Source organism: Agelaius tricolor, unplaced genomic scaffold (assembly GCF_023055355.1).
Source record: "Agelaius tricolor isolate 1412-34295 unplaced genomic scaffold, bAgeTri1.0.p SCAF_9, whole genome shotgun sequence".
Lineage (NCBI taxonomy): Eukaryota > Metazoa > Chordata > Aves > Passeriformes > Icteridae > Agelaius > Agelaius tricolor.
Genome location: NW_027269269.1, coordinates 1,319,671 through 1,332,003, shown reverse-complemented (window position 1 = coordinate 1,332,003; position 12,333 = coordinate 1,319,671). Strand labels below are relative to the sequence as shown.

At 38.5% G+C, this 12,333-nt stretch overlaps 1 long non-coding RNA gene across 4 annotated transcripts in view; it reads right to left on the bottom strand.

Annotated features, from left to right (window-relative positions):
- Window positions 1–298: 298 nt before the first annotated feature.
- Window positions 299–12,333, bottom strand: part of LOC139593258 (uncharacterized) — a 32,912-nt gene continuing 20,877 nt past the window's right edge. For 2 of the 4 annotated variants that reach the window (XR_011680230.1, XR_011680229.1), the window contains exon 6: window positions 299–890. This is a non-coding gene — a long non-coding RNA (uncharacterized lncRNA). Of the gene's footprint in view, window positions 891–3,053; window positions 3,123–6,614; window positions 6,720–12,333 lie in introns of all 4 variants that reach the window. The other 2 variants (XR_011680232.1, XR_011680231.1) reach the window with 2 other exon arrangements.

Genomic DNA, 12,333 nt, shown 5'->3' with positions numbered 1-12,333 from the left:
TTGCTTTAAAAATATATACAACATAAATACTAACATGTATAGAGATAGAACACATCTGTTTTTCCTCACACTCTATTTGTGATCACACTCTACATGTGATTTTTCAAAGTCCTATCTACAGCTTCTACCAATGCTATAACTTTACTATTCAGTGAAACTGCAATATGGAATAGGACAGTGAACAGCACTTATTGTCAACAAAAGGTATACACCGGCTCGAAAAGTAAAAATATCTTCACTCTCGGTTGTATGTTGTGTAACCACAGCCACAGGAATAGAAAAGCAACAGGAGAGCTAGTAAAAGGGTCATTTCCTACTTATTTTATTACATCAGAGTATCATCGTATTGTAAGCTTTTAGTAATACTAGGCTACCAAGTTTGCAAAATAAAATATTATACTTTGAGTCCAGCAAGAAAGAAACAAATCTACTTGCATCTTTAAAAATAACCTGAACAGTTTCAACAGTTACTCTGACTTAAAAATCTGAATTAAGAGAAATACCACAATTGAAAACACAGGTGATGATCTTCTCCATTTTAGGTAGAAAGGCACTAAATAGAAAAATGTAACACAATAATCAGAGCAATCAGGAGGTTTAGGCACACAACAGAACAGAAATATTTTAACAATGTCTGACAACATCCCAAGCACACAGTGTCCAAACACTACTAAAGTGGATGTGCATAAGACTCAAAGACAACACCATTTCAAAGGATAATTTGCATAATTTAAGAAGCAAACAGACAGGAAAACAAAATAGAAATTAAGGTTCAGGCCTACAATCAGATCTTCAGAGTGAGAACCTGCAGTCACCAGAGTCCCATGGACTTCATCAGGCCCCCAGGCTCTTGAGGTCCACTTGAACAAATCCAGTTACAGGACTAGGACCTAAATATGTAAAGAGAAAAAGAATGAAATCAGGTAACACAGCACACAGCTCTAATTAAAGAGACACCAAACTAATCACAGAAAAATAATCGGAGTGCCTAGACCATGACAAGATCTCTATTTTTACCCTAAAATGCTGCAGCTACAGCAAAAGCAACAGTAATTTCTTATGCCAAGAGATTTATAGAGCATTAATTGATCACAGCACATTCCCCTTCAGGCAAACACAAGTACCTGCAGTGTTTGCTCACCTCCTGTGTGCTGCTGCTTTTTTGTTGTTATATGTAATTTGTTTTATTATTTTTAATAAAAGAGAGTGGTCTAAAATCAATAAAGGTGATTTATCTTCATCAGCTCTTCATGGAGATTTTCAGCCTCTTAGTAACACAATGGCCAAAACTAAAATAAGATATCTGCCTGTATTTTAAAACACTGTAAAACTGACAGAAAGTAAATGATATTTCTGTAAGAACTGTCATTGCTATGACTATCTGAAGGTTGTGAGAAGTTCTAGCTTGGCAGTGTGTCTCCCCAGGGTTTCAGTAAAACCCCATGGTAGCATGCACCTAGTATCATTCAACTGCTAATGAGAAGAGAGACTAGCCTACCTCATAATGAGGTTTGCCCACTGAAATACAGACTTTAACACAACAAGAGAGTGTGACAGAAGCAGTGAAGACACTACAGGAATATCAGATTTATAGTATCACAAGCACATGGAATCCCCACAGGCTACAGCATGGGGAGCTGTGTCATCCAGACTTCCACACCAGCACTTATCATCCACCCCAGGAAGGGGTCCATGATTCCTCTCTGCCTGAGGCTATCTCTCAGCCTGGGAGGCCACACTGGCCAATTCACCATGCCTGTAAATGTCATCACTGCACCTTGTACCTTCACTAGCATGACCTCTTTGAGACAGACAGACCAAAGACAGAATGAATTGTCCAGGAGTATGATACCATTCTTCCTATTACTAGAGCAGAATTACACCTTCAGAGATCAGCATGTAACCAGACAAATCAATTTAAATACACCTTCTGCCCAAAAAATGTTCAAGACAATCAACAATCTCTGATTACTTTTCTATCTCCTACAGGACGGCTTAAGATGCAGCAAGATCCTTTACATAAAAATAATTAGTAAGTTTAAAAATTTACTCAAGATACACGAGGACATGAACATCTTAAATTCACTGAGACATTGATTTGCCTATAGCACTCATAGAGAGATAAGGACTCAAACTGCTACTATTTCTAGATAGGAAAAAAATAGTAGTATATACAAAGTTTTCCATGCACATGGACATTAAGAAGCCTTTTTGCCAAGATGACACACTAACTTAGACCACTTATATATACGTAAACTCAGATATGCAAGGCAGATGAGATTTCCAAAATTTGTAAAGAAATGATATGTGTTTATCTTTTCAGAATTGGTGTTAGCTCAGGACAGATAACAAAATTTTTACTCCCATTTTAATATTGAATTCCCAGCTATATTCCACATATATGTCTGAAACTGGCACATAGTAAAGAATCTACAACACTGGACTTCAAATAAAGTGTCAGATTTTGGTTATTTTATCTCCAGAGAGTTCCAGCCTCAAACCTGGGGTCACTCTGTAGGGACACAGGGACTTGGGGGGAAGATGCAGCCAGCAGGGCTCAGCCTGGTGCAGGCAGAGGTTCCAGCACCCAGTATGCCCATGGGGTATGTTTGCTCAATGAATTTATGATTTCACAAATGTTCATCAAGCAGAGAGTAATCTACTGCCTTATCTGGCTATCACTGCTCTTTCTTTGAACAACTTGAAACTATTGATGGGCCATTAATATCAAATTCCTTGCCAGAGTTACATTTCCAAAGAAAGGCAGGTTTTCTTTTCCTGAAGTGTTATCTTTTTAATCTGGACACCTAACTACTCAACACCTAAGACAACCTTTCTTCTTGCTGTTGCAAACATACACTAACAGTTTAGTTTTCCACACCTGGCAGAAATTTATTGAAAAACAACAACAACAACAACAAAGCTGTTTGGATTTTTTCTTCAAACTATGCCTCCTTGATGCTAAAGCTGCCTCTTCTCTGGTTTAAGTCAGAAAGGCCTAGAAAAAATTCTAACTCACACCTATTTGCTACCATGTCCATACAACTACACACCACTGGAAAGTTAGCCAAGAGCAGATGTATTTCCTCTGTCCTTTCTCAACCTGTGAGTTCCAGGACATGCTGAAGGGGTAAGGGAAAAATGACTGTGGTTGGAACAGGACCTGGCTATAAAATTCTCAAGCAAGCTGAAAGCTTCCTCCTCCTGGGGGGAATTCTTGTATCATCAGGCAGAATCAGACTGAGGAACAGAATCAATTAATTATTACTGAAATACTATGGAGTATTGTTATTAGAAGGCTCGGCTTCATAATTTAATTGTAAGGAAATTACTGCATCTGTGTTCACCATTACTATAAACCAAATGAAAAGATCAGTGCCTTCCCAGCAAACGCAAAATACATCTTTTCATACTAGGCATCCCACTGTGACATTACAAATCAAACTCAACAATTAATGTCCAGTCCTTTGTGGCAGGTGGGGAAATATTCTAAGCAATATTATGTGGGAAGCAGTTGTAGGAGTGAAGAACGTCAAATAATAAATAATACAATTATATTTGAGGACAGATTTTACAGTTTTTCCTATGAATGACTTAACTGTTGGTGACAAACACAAAGCTGCACAGCTACACCATCATCCTGCCTATTCCTCAGACTCTAGCATCACCTTACATCCCAAAGATATTCCAAATCCCAAGATTCATATTCATAATTTGCGGATACTTTCAATGCAACATTTCCAAGATGGTATTTTTCTTAATCCTCCCAATCAGCTAAAGTATTCAATTGGTTAATCATCATCATCATGTTTTGATTCAGCAAGATTTTGCTCTCTGTTTTTTGATTCAGCAACATTTTTTCTCTTTGCTTTTGACAAACACAGGCTCATATCACACATTCACTCAGAGAACTGCTGCAAAAACCCTTTTCCTGTCAATCACTTGGAGAACACATCACTATATCCACAGCTCTCCCTGGATATTTCTGCAGCATCCACCACTTGTCTTCTTCTGATGGACTTTCAAGATCCATCCTTGCTGATCACCACCACACCTATTACTCCTTAATCTTTTTCAGGAAGACAGCTGTGGTTTACTCATGTTTGCAACCAAGCCAATTTTCATAAAACATAAAGCTCAAAAGACCATTAGATCATGCTGTCTAATTTGGTTGTTATGGTTTTTTTTGGCTAAAACACTCTAAAACCCCTCCACTTTTTACTGATACAAAAATAAATTTCAGGGATGCTTCTTGTATCTCTTCCCTTCCTATCTCCCACCTGCCATTCAGTGTCAGGAGTCCAGCTTCCAGCTTCTCTCACACCCACATGGTGTATTTTCAAACAAACTTCTTGTGCCTTTTTCTGTCTTACACCTTACACTTTATGGAAACTCCCTTAAATATCTGAAAACATACTGCATTACTGTTGTTCAAAGCTTTCTCTGAAATTCAGCTTACTAACCTGCCCCTACAGCCCCTATGAGCAAAATGTGTGATAAGTAGTTATATACACATCACCTGTTTTCAAATGCCAAAAGTAAGCAAGAGTGGTATGTAGGAGACAGATCCTACCCCACAGTAAATAGAGAGAGGCTCCTTGAGAGAGATTTGGTTAAAGGAACTCCTGAAATGCTACAAAATGTCCTGTGAAGGAGTCTCTGCATACACTGTGGAAATGGCCTAAGGAAATCAGTCTTTTGATTTAGTTACAGGAGTCGGATCCCTAAAGTTTGAATGTTTCCTGACTACTAGCATTTCCATTTTCCTCTGTGTATTTGCTACTTTCAGCTGTATTATATTTACACTGCTAGAATTTAAAATTGCAGATATCCTTTCCAGCACACATCTGCATGATGCAAAGCATCACAGGAACTAACTATTTTACAATCATACAAAAACAGTCTTACAACACTATACAGTATTTCATTAGACACATCCTGATCGTGTAATTATCATAGCATTACACACATATGCCTGGTGAATGGTGCACGGCTCTATGCACTAACTTCAACCCTGATATTTACTAAATTCCTCAATCCTATAATAAAGACCTGGAATGCATTCATATCTGGCACTGGCTTTTTTCTCCCCACTGTGAATCATGGGCAAATCCTCCAGACAAATCAACATAGCTAAAAAAGCAGAGAAGGGAAAAGAAGAATATTAGGAAGAATTAGGATATCAAGAAGAATTTATTCATATAAAGGGTGATTCGACATTGGAATGGGCTGCATAAACAATTATAAAAAGTCATACCAGGCACCATGTAAAAAAGAAAATAGAATAGAAAACTGCTACTGGTGATAATCTAGTTCTTGCTCCAGATAACAGAAAACAAGTTCTTTCAAAGCCCAAAGAGAAAAATGCCTCCTGAAGCAATCAAACAAAAAATGAGGACACAGTCAGTCATAGATGAAAATCTGATCAAAATCTAACCAGGGAAAATATTGAATTAAATGATTTGATTTCATGATAATAAATGTCCTTAATAGCAAAGAGTTAACCGCAAAATGCTGAAAGGGACGTATTTGGTCCTGTATTACAGTACAGTTGTTAATAATTCAGAAACTGGGACAAGTATCATGGCAGAAAATCTGCAGTTATTTCAGTTATTCAGAATGAAGGAAAATTATTAATCTAACCAAAATTAATAAGTGGACCCCAGAAACACTAAATAAGGTTTAAATGATGACAGACAGATAACAGACACATATTAAAACAAACCCATTAAAAAAACCAGTCTATGTTTTATGTGGTTTCAAATTAAAGACACAACTGTAAGGAACTTAGTGCAATAAAACTCAATGTGTTAGGCAAAGGGAGGGTAACAGTTACCTACAAAATCTCCAGATAAATTGATGTTAGTCAATAACATTTAGCGTCTCATAGATTGAATTTACTCAGTCTTATGGTCACATACTCACAAGCACTGACACTTTAAAGATCTGTTTAAAGGTCTGGCCAAGATAACTTCCAAGATAACTTCCATGAAAAACAAAAGACAAGGACCATCAGCTATAAAGTCCTTGCCCCATTTCAGGAGTTGTTTTAATTATCGATTTCAATTAGACAAGTCATACAATTATAAAATGGTTTGGTTTGGAGGGAACCTTAAAGATCATCTAGTTCCAACCCTCCCTGCCATGGGTAAGAACACCTTTCACTGGACCAGGTGGCTCAAAGACCCATCCAACCTGGCCTTGAACACTTCCAGACATGGGGCATCCACAGCTTTTCTGGGAAATTTGTTCCAGTACCTCACCACACTCACAGTAAAGAATTACTTCCTAACATCTAATCTATCTCCTTTCAGTTTGAAGCCATTAACCCTTGTCCTATCACTACATGCCAGTGTCAGGTGCAAGGGGGTAGTAGGATTGCATTTGTTTAATGGAAGTCAATCATTAGATCAGTTATCCCATAATGGGAAAACACACCAGTTGCTTTGGCCTCAGGAAGGAACCAGGGCCCACTTAAGCAGTTTAGTGAAAATGTGTGCTTTACACACCGCTACAATCAAAATAAAAATAATAAAACAGGCAGCTTAAACAATCCAAGACAATTAGAAGAAAACCAGTGTAACAGGATTATAAAATCAGCGCTGTGACCTTACCAGAAAAAAAAATCCCGTATGAGGTACAGGTCACTCTCCCTCCAAAAGGATACTAAAGCAATAGACAGGGTTCAAGTGTGAACAGCACTAAACATAGAAAATATCCTATGAAGAGAAATTAGAAAGTTTCAAATCAGGAATATTATGCATGGACATGTCAAGTAATTGCTCTAGAGAGGTCAGATCAGACATTTATATGCTTGCTATCTTACAACACAAGAAAAATACAAAGAAGCACTGAAAGTGTGGAAAATTCAAAACTGAGCAGAAAAAATGGTTTTTTCACATCATATATAATCCATTCATATTAATTATAATGAAAATTCAGTTATTAATCTTAACACAATGTCCCTATCAATGACAGTAGAAATTAAATCAGTTACTACATAGAGAAATCAGGAAGCAACTTACTCATAGTTAACATCCACTGAAACATTAGGAGGTATTTTACCAAATGGGAAACTGTATAATGGTTTAAGCAAATATGATAAGCAGATATGCCTTTGTAAAAATATAAATTAAAAAAGGAATAGCAACTTGATTTCATTACTGAAATTTTATTCACAATCTCACAGTAAACTCTTCCTACAGTTTGCATTAAATACTATTAATAGCTCATTAACAACAGTAGCTGTCTTTAGAAGGTTTTGAAACAACTAAAGTTTGGACACATTAAACTTTTATGTAAGCAGTAAAGTTGAGTACATGAAAAATTAAAAACTGCATGATTATGAACCTGTTTACTCCATCACTGCAGGTTCTATCTAAAATATCTTTTTTCCTCATTTCCAATCACAGCCAGTTTCTTAGAAGCTTGTCTATATTTCAAAGACCTGATACTGAACAATATTCCCTTTATCACTTTTTAAAAAGATTGTTTTAACAAGGATTCTCATCACAAATCTTGCTAACAAGCACACAAAAATGGACTACTTACCACTCACCCACAGACAAGCCAGCTAGAATTAGCTTAATCACTGAATCCTTAGCATGCCACAACTATACTGCTTGGTTATCTTGATAAGATCATCCTGGTTTAGTTTGAAATGCACATTGTCACTGCATATACTGAGACCCACACTGCCCTGTTGTATTAGCAATTACAAAAACATATATAACATTATAACCTATATAAAACATATAGCATTATAATTTTTTTTCAAGGAGCAGAGTCTTCATTTTATGAGGATAGGCAAAAATGAAAGAGAGCATAAAGACGTGGCTTCATATATTTGGGTTGATTTTTTCCATCGTATCTGGGAAGGTAAAGAGAATGTGATATTGTCTGGAGGTGGGGGAGCAGGAGATGCTGCCAGCACTGTCAATGAAAGGTTGGACCTAGTCAAGGGCTGGGTCAGGTAAACAGGGCAGAAGTAAAAGGCTGCAGCATCACACAGCACAAGAGACAGTAAAAGTGAAGACTCATATGTCAGTAATATAGAGAGTGCAAAGAACCAGAAAGATTGCCTGGGAATTTTTTCTTGGATAAAGAGAATACAGCTTGTACTAGGACACAAGAAATAGAGAGATTTAAAAAGCTACATGAACTTCATGTGGTGATACTTGAGTGTAGGCTCTGGTTCTGCTAGAGCAGGGAATTTCAGGGAATTTCAGGGAATCTCCATGGGCAGATCTGGGTCTGAGAAGACCTTACTGCCAGCAATGACAGGAAAACTGTCTGGAATAAATGCAATGCAACAGGTTGCAGAAAGGCTATATAAAACTTCTGAACCCAAAAGGCAACATCATCTGTGTTCTAAAAGCAGATCATTCACCACCAGGATACTAAGAACATAAAAATTATTCTCCTTGGGTGACTTACTGTTTTGCTGTTTTCATGGGCTGTGTATTTGAGTGCAAGAACTGTCACTTGGCAGATTTACCTTTCAGTTGTATAGTTTCTACCTGTGATCGTTTTAATAACACATCCCATTAACAAATTACTCTGAAATAAAAGTGACATTTTGCTTTTCTAAAGCTATTATATGCTTGATAGTATGTTCTGAATGTAAATAACTTGAAATATACCTCATTGGACACTTACCTGCAAAGTTGTCCCATGCTTTTTTCCTTTTAAGTAGAAGGTGGGCAAGAGCAATAAATTAAACTCATGGGAGAAAGGGTGTAAACTTACTACATCTAGATGTAAAGGAATTTCTTGTTAAGGACACTTCTTTGCTCATTCCAACAGTACCAAAGCTATTTATTTGGTAATAAACAGTACCAAAGCTATTTATTTGGTAATAAGAGTTTCTGGACTGAAACAGACATTTCTGAACTTGTTGTTGATGATTAATGTGCAGTTTAAGAGAGCCATTACTTTGTGACAGGCACTACAGAAGCCAAGTGTCAGATAATATATCAACTTCTGCTCCAGTCTAATCCTAATTTAATGGTTAGAACTCTTATTCTTACGGTCTTGTTTCAAATATGATACCACAAAGAGTTCAGCAGGATACATAGTACTGGCTGTGAAAGTCTTGTAGTACGAATATCATGAAGGCATTAAATTCGATGTATTTTAACATTAGCCAAAGCGCGTTTACAAAGAAGAACAAGTGCCACAATCCCCTGCCTAACCACTGAAGGAAGAGCGAAGTTTCTGCTGTAAACGCACAAAAGAAACCTGACACGAAGCCAGCGTGGAGCGGGCGCTCCGCCCGCCCGGTGCAGCGGCTGTTCGGCGGGCAAAGGTCCCTCCAGCCGCGGCCGCTGCCGCTCCCCGGGGCCGCCGCCAGCGACCTGGCGAGGGAGGGGGAGAGAGGGAGGCACGACCTGCCGGGTCCTAATGCCGGGCAGGAGCCGCTCGCCTCCCGCCCGGCGGCCTGAAGGCACCGAGGCGGTGCCCGGACCATCCCAATGGAGAAATTTCTGGCCGCGCTGGCTCGAGGACAGATCCCACGGGAATACCCTGAGGCCACTCGGACGTGCTCATGTGCAACACGGCCCGTGCGCAGGTAACCGGCAGAGCTGAGCATTGCCACGGGTAAAGCCACCTCCCCCCTCCCCCGAGAGAAAAGCATTGAAGGATTCCACAGGAAAAGGATGGTACCACCAGCCCCTGACATCGATGCTCCTTCTGTACTTGTAAGAAACCCTGATTTGTTAGTCAAAACTCAGCCCCCTGAGCTTTACCTGAGAGCTGCACATCTTCATCATGCAGTACAGGAACAGAAAAAATTATGTGGAACAGGTGGGAAAGTGAGAGAGCAGGACTAAAACTGTACATACTGCAGCAGACACCAGCACAAATCCAGGATCTCTCCTGGCAAACAAAGAAGGCTCTTGACAAGCCAAAGACTGCAAGAAGTCCAGCGAGGCAGCTTTTACACCTATAGATGTGGAATATACCAGCACATCTGCTTTCTGGCTTGCTGTTGTCACTATGGTCTATTATAAGCAAATGTAGTTGTACAAGATTACTACCCTCTGCACCTTCACACCATTCTTTCAAACACATCAGCTGGCCAGAGCAATAATTTCTGATGTATTTTCACTTTGCTACCTCCTTCTTGCCACCACTTGAAGATCAAACAGTAGACTTGTTATAACTTTTTATGTTTTAATACCATTTTAGTGAGACATCCTTAATGTCTCACCTTAGTGAGACCTGAGATGACTTGGTCAGGGGGCACTAGAACGCAAACAGGATTGAAACAGTTGCTTTTATTGCCTTCCAGTGTTTCCTGTACAATTGTGATCGATGTTGTTAACAGTTGCACATAGTTTTCATTAACGTGCCTGGTCTTGCTGCCAAAGCTGACAGGGGATGGGACAGACAAGCTCCCCATCAGTGAAAGTAGAGTTAGGTGGGCAGTGACAACCTCCTCATGAAAACAAGCAGGGACACAGACAGAAAAAGTTGCACCCAAAGTACAGCCATGAGTAATGTTGAGTGAAAAATTTATATTGAAGAGTGGTCTTCCCATAAATGCATCTGTTCACTTTGGCATGAACTCCTCCACTGCATACTATGCACGACAGAACAAGACCATTATTTAAAAGCCAAAATACCTGACTTGTGATATGTTTTATCTATCCTGTCACAGCAATCTGTCTTACTCCTATCAAAACCACAAAACAAAACCACAGAACAAAAATTCTGGAGCCATACACATACTTCCACTATATGAATCAATGAAGACTTAGAGTTAACACCACTATATGGCACATGAAAAAAAGCCCAAATGTCCTAAAGATTCAAAACAGTATCAAAAAAGTTTTACATCATATACTTTTCAAAGCCTTTTCTCTCGCTGCTGTGAGTGCACATCTCTCTCCCTATTACAGATACCAAAGAGCCTGCTCCTAGCAACATTCTGATGTGAAGCTTCTGTAATGTGATAATTTTTGTGACTTCATCAATAGGTAAATCTCTTTTGTCTTTCACATTCTCATTAAACAATGAAAAATCAAATGGGTAAGAAAGCCAAAATTCCAAGAGAGCTAAGGTAATCAGGTCCAACTTGTTCAATCTAATACTAATTAGTGTTTTCACAATGTGGAGAGCATTAGATCTGTGCTATCAACTTCCAAAATAAAACAATTTCTGAATCTGTCAAATACTTTAAAAAATGCACAGGTGGCAAAGCAAATCAGATACTTCTGTAGCTTCTCATCAAACAGTCCAGAAATGAATACAATGAAACTGTACCACCTTGTTAAAAGAAACAAAAAAACAACTAAAAATTACCATTTCTCAGTTCTAACTTGGGCTCACAAGACAGATGTAGCTTACAAACTCAGCAAATCAACAGTGTGAAAAAGAGCAATCAGACATGGTAAACCACAGCTTTTTGAAAGAACATACATTGAGTAATTGCTAGCACACGTGTCCAAAGTGCACAGAACTTCCCAAGGATTCAAACGGATATGAGCATCTTCCACATTTTTCTGTGCAATGGCATCAAGTTTCACTGTGGGCTGCAATAGCGAGGGCATGCCTTGGGGCTGGCATATTCATTTAACATATGAGTCATTCAGTGTGGAAACAACATAACAGAAATATCCACAAACCAATGAATTGTGAAAGAACTATAACATTTTCCCCCTCAGGCCTGCACCTAGTAAAGTGTCACAAATGAAGTTAATATCACAGAAATTATTCAGCAAAAGAGGAATTAAGCAGAAAATGACAGTCAACTCTTTTACAAGTCCATAACTTAACTGTTTTTATTTGAAACCATACCAGTCAGTACAGTCATCTTAGAAAAGATCAACAAAAAAAGACACTCCAGACTTGACTTTTATAACTACTGCACCCACAGATAAGGTACCTCTACAATAGGGAAATTGCAAAGTAGGTTTTTCTTCACTGGTATCCTCCTTCAGAATCTGAGGGAATTTAAAACTCAGAACTTAACACCACTCCCTTAGCCCTCTCTCCCTCCACCCCTCCTCCTGAAAAAAGTTGGTTTAAAATATAAATAAGATAAAATAATTAACCAAACACTTGACGTGCAATGAACCTGAGTGAAAGATTAGCTTGGCAAGAAAAATAAAAGTTGTAGAGCAGCCTAGTTTCCTCTCCATTAGCTTCTTACTACATTAGCCCACAGAATCACAGCAGTCCAAAAAAAGCCATTTATAAGTACATCAAAGCAGCTAAGTTTACATTCATATATCTAACATGCATATTTGTCCAAGTGCACTAGGGAACCTAGTATGCCCCTAAATTTAAGGTGCTGATTTGTGTTTCATGTTTTGGCACTGGAATGAG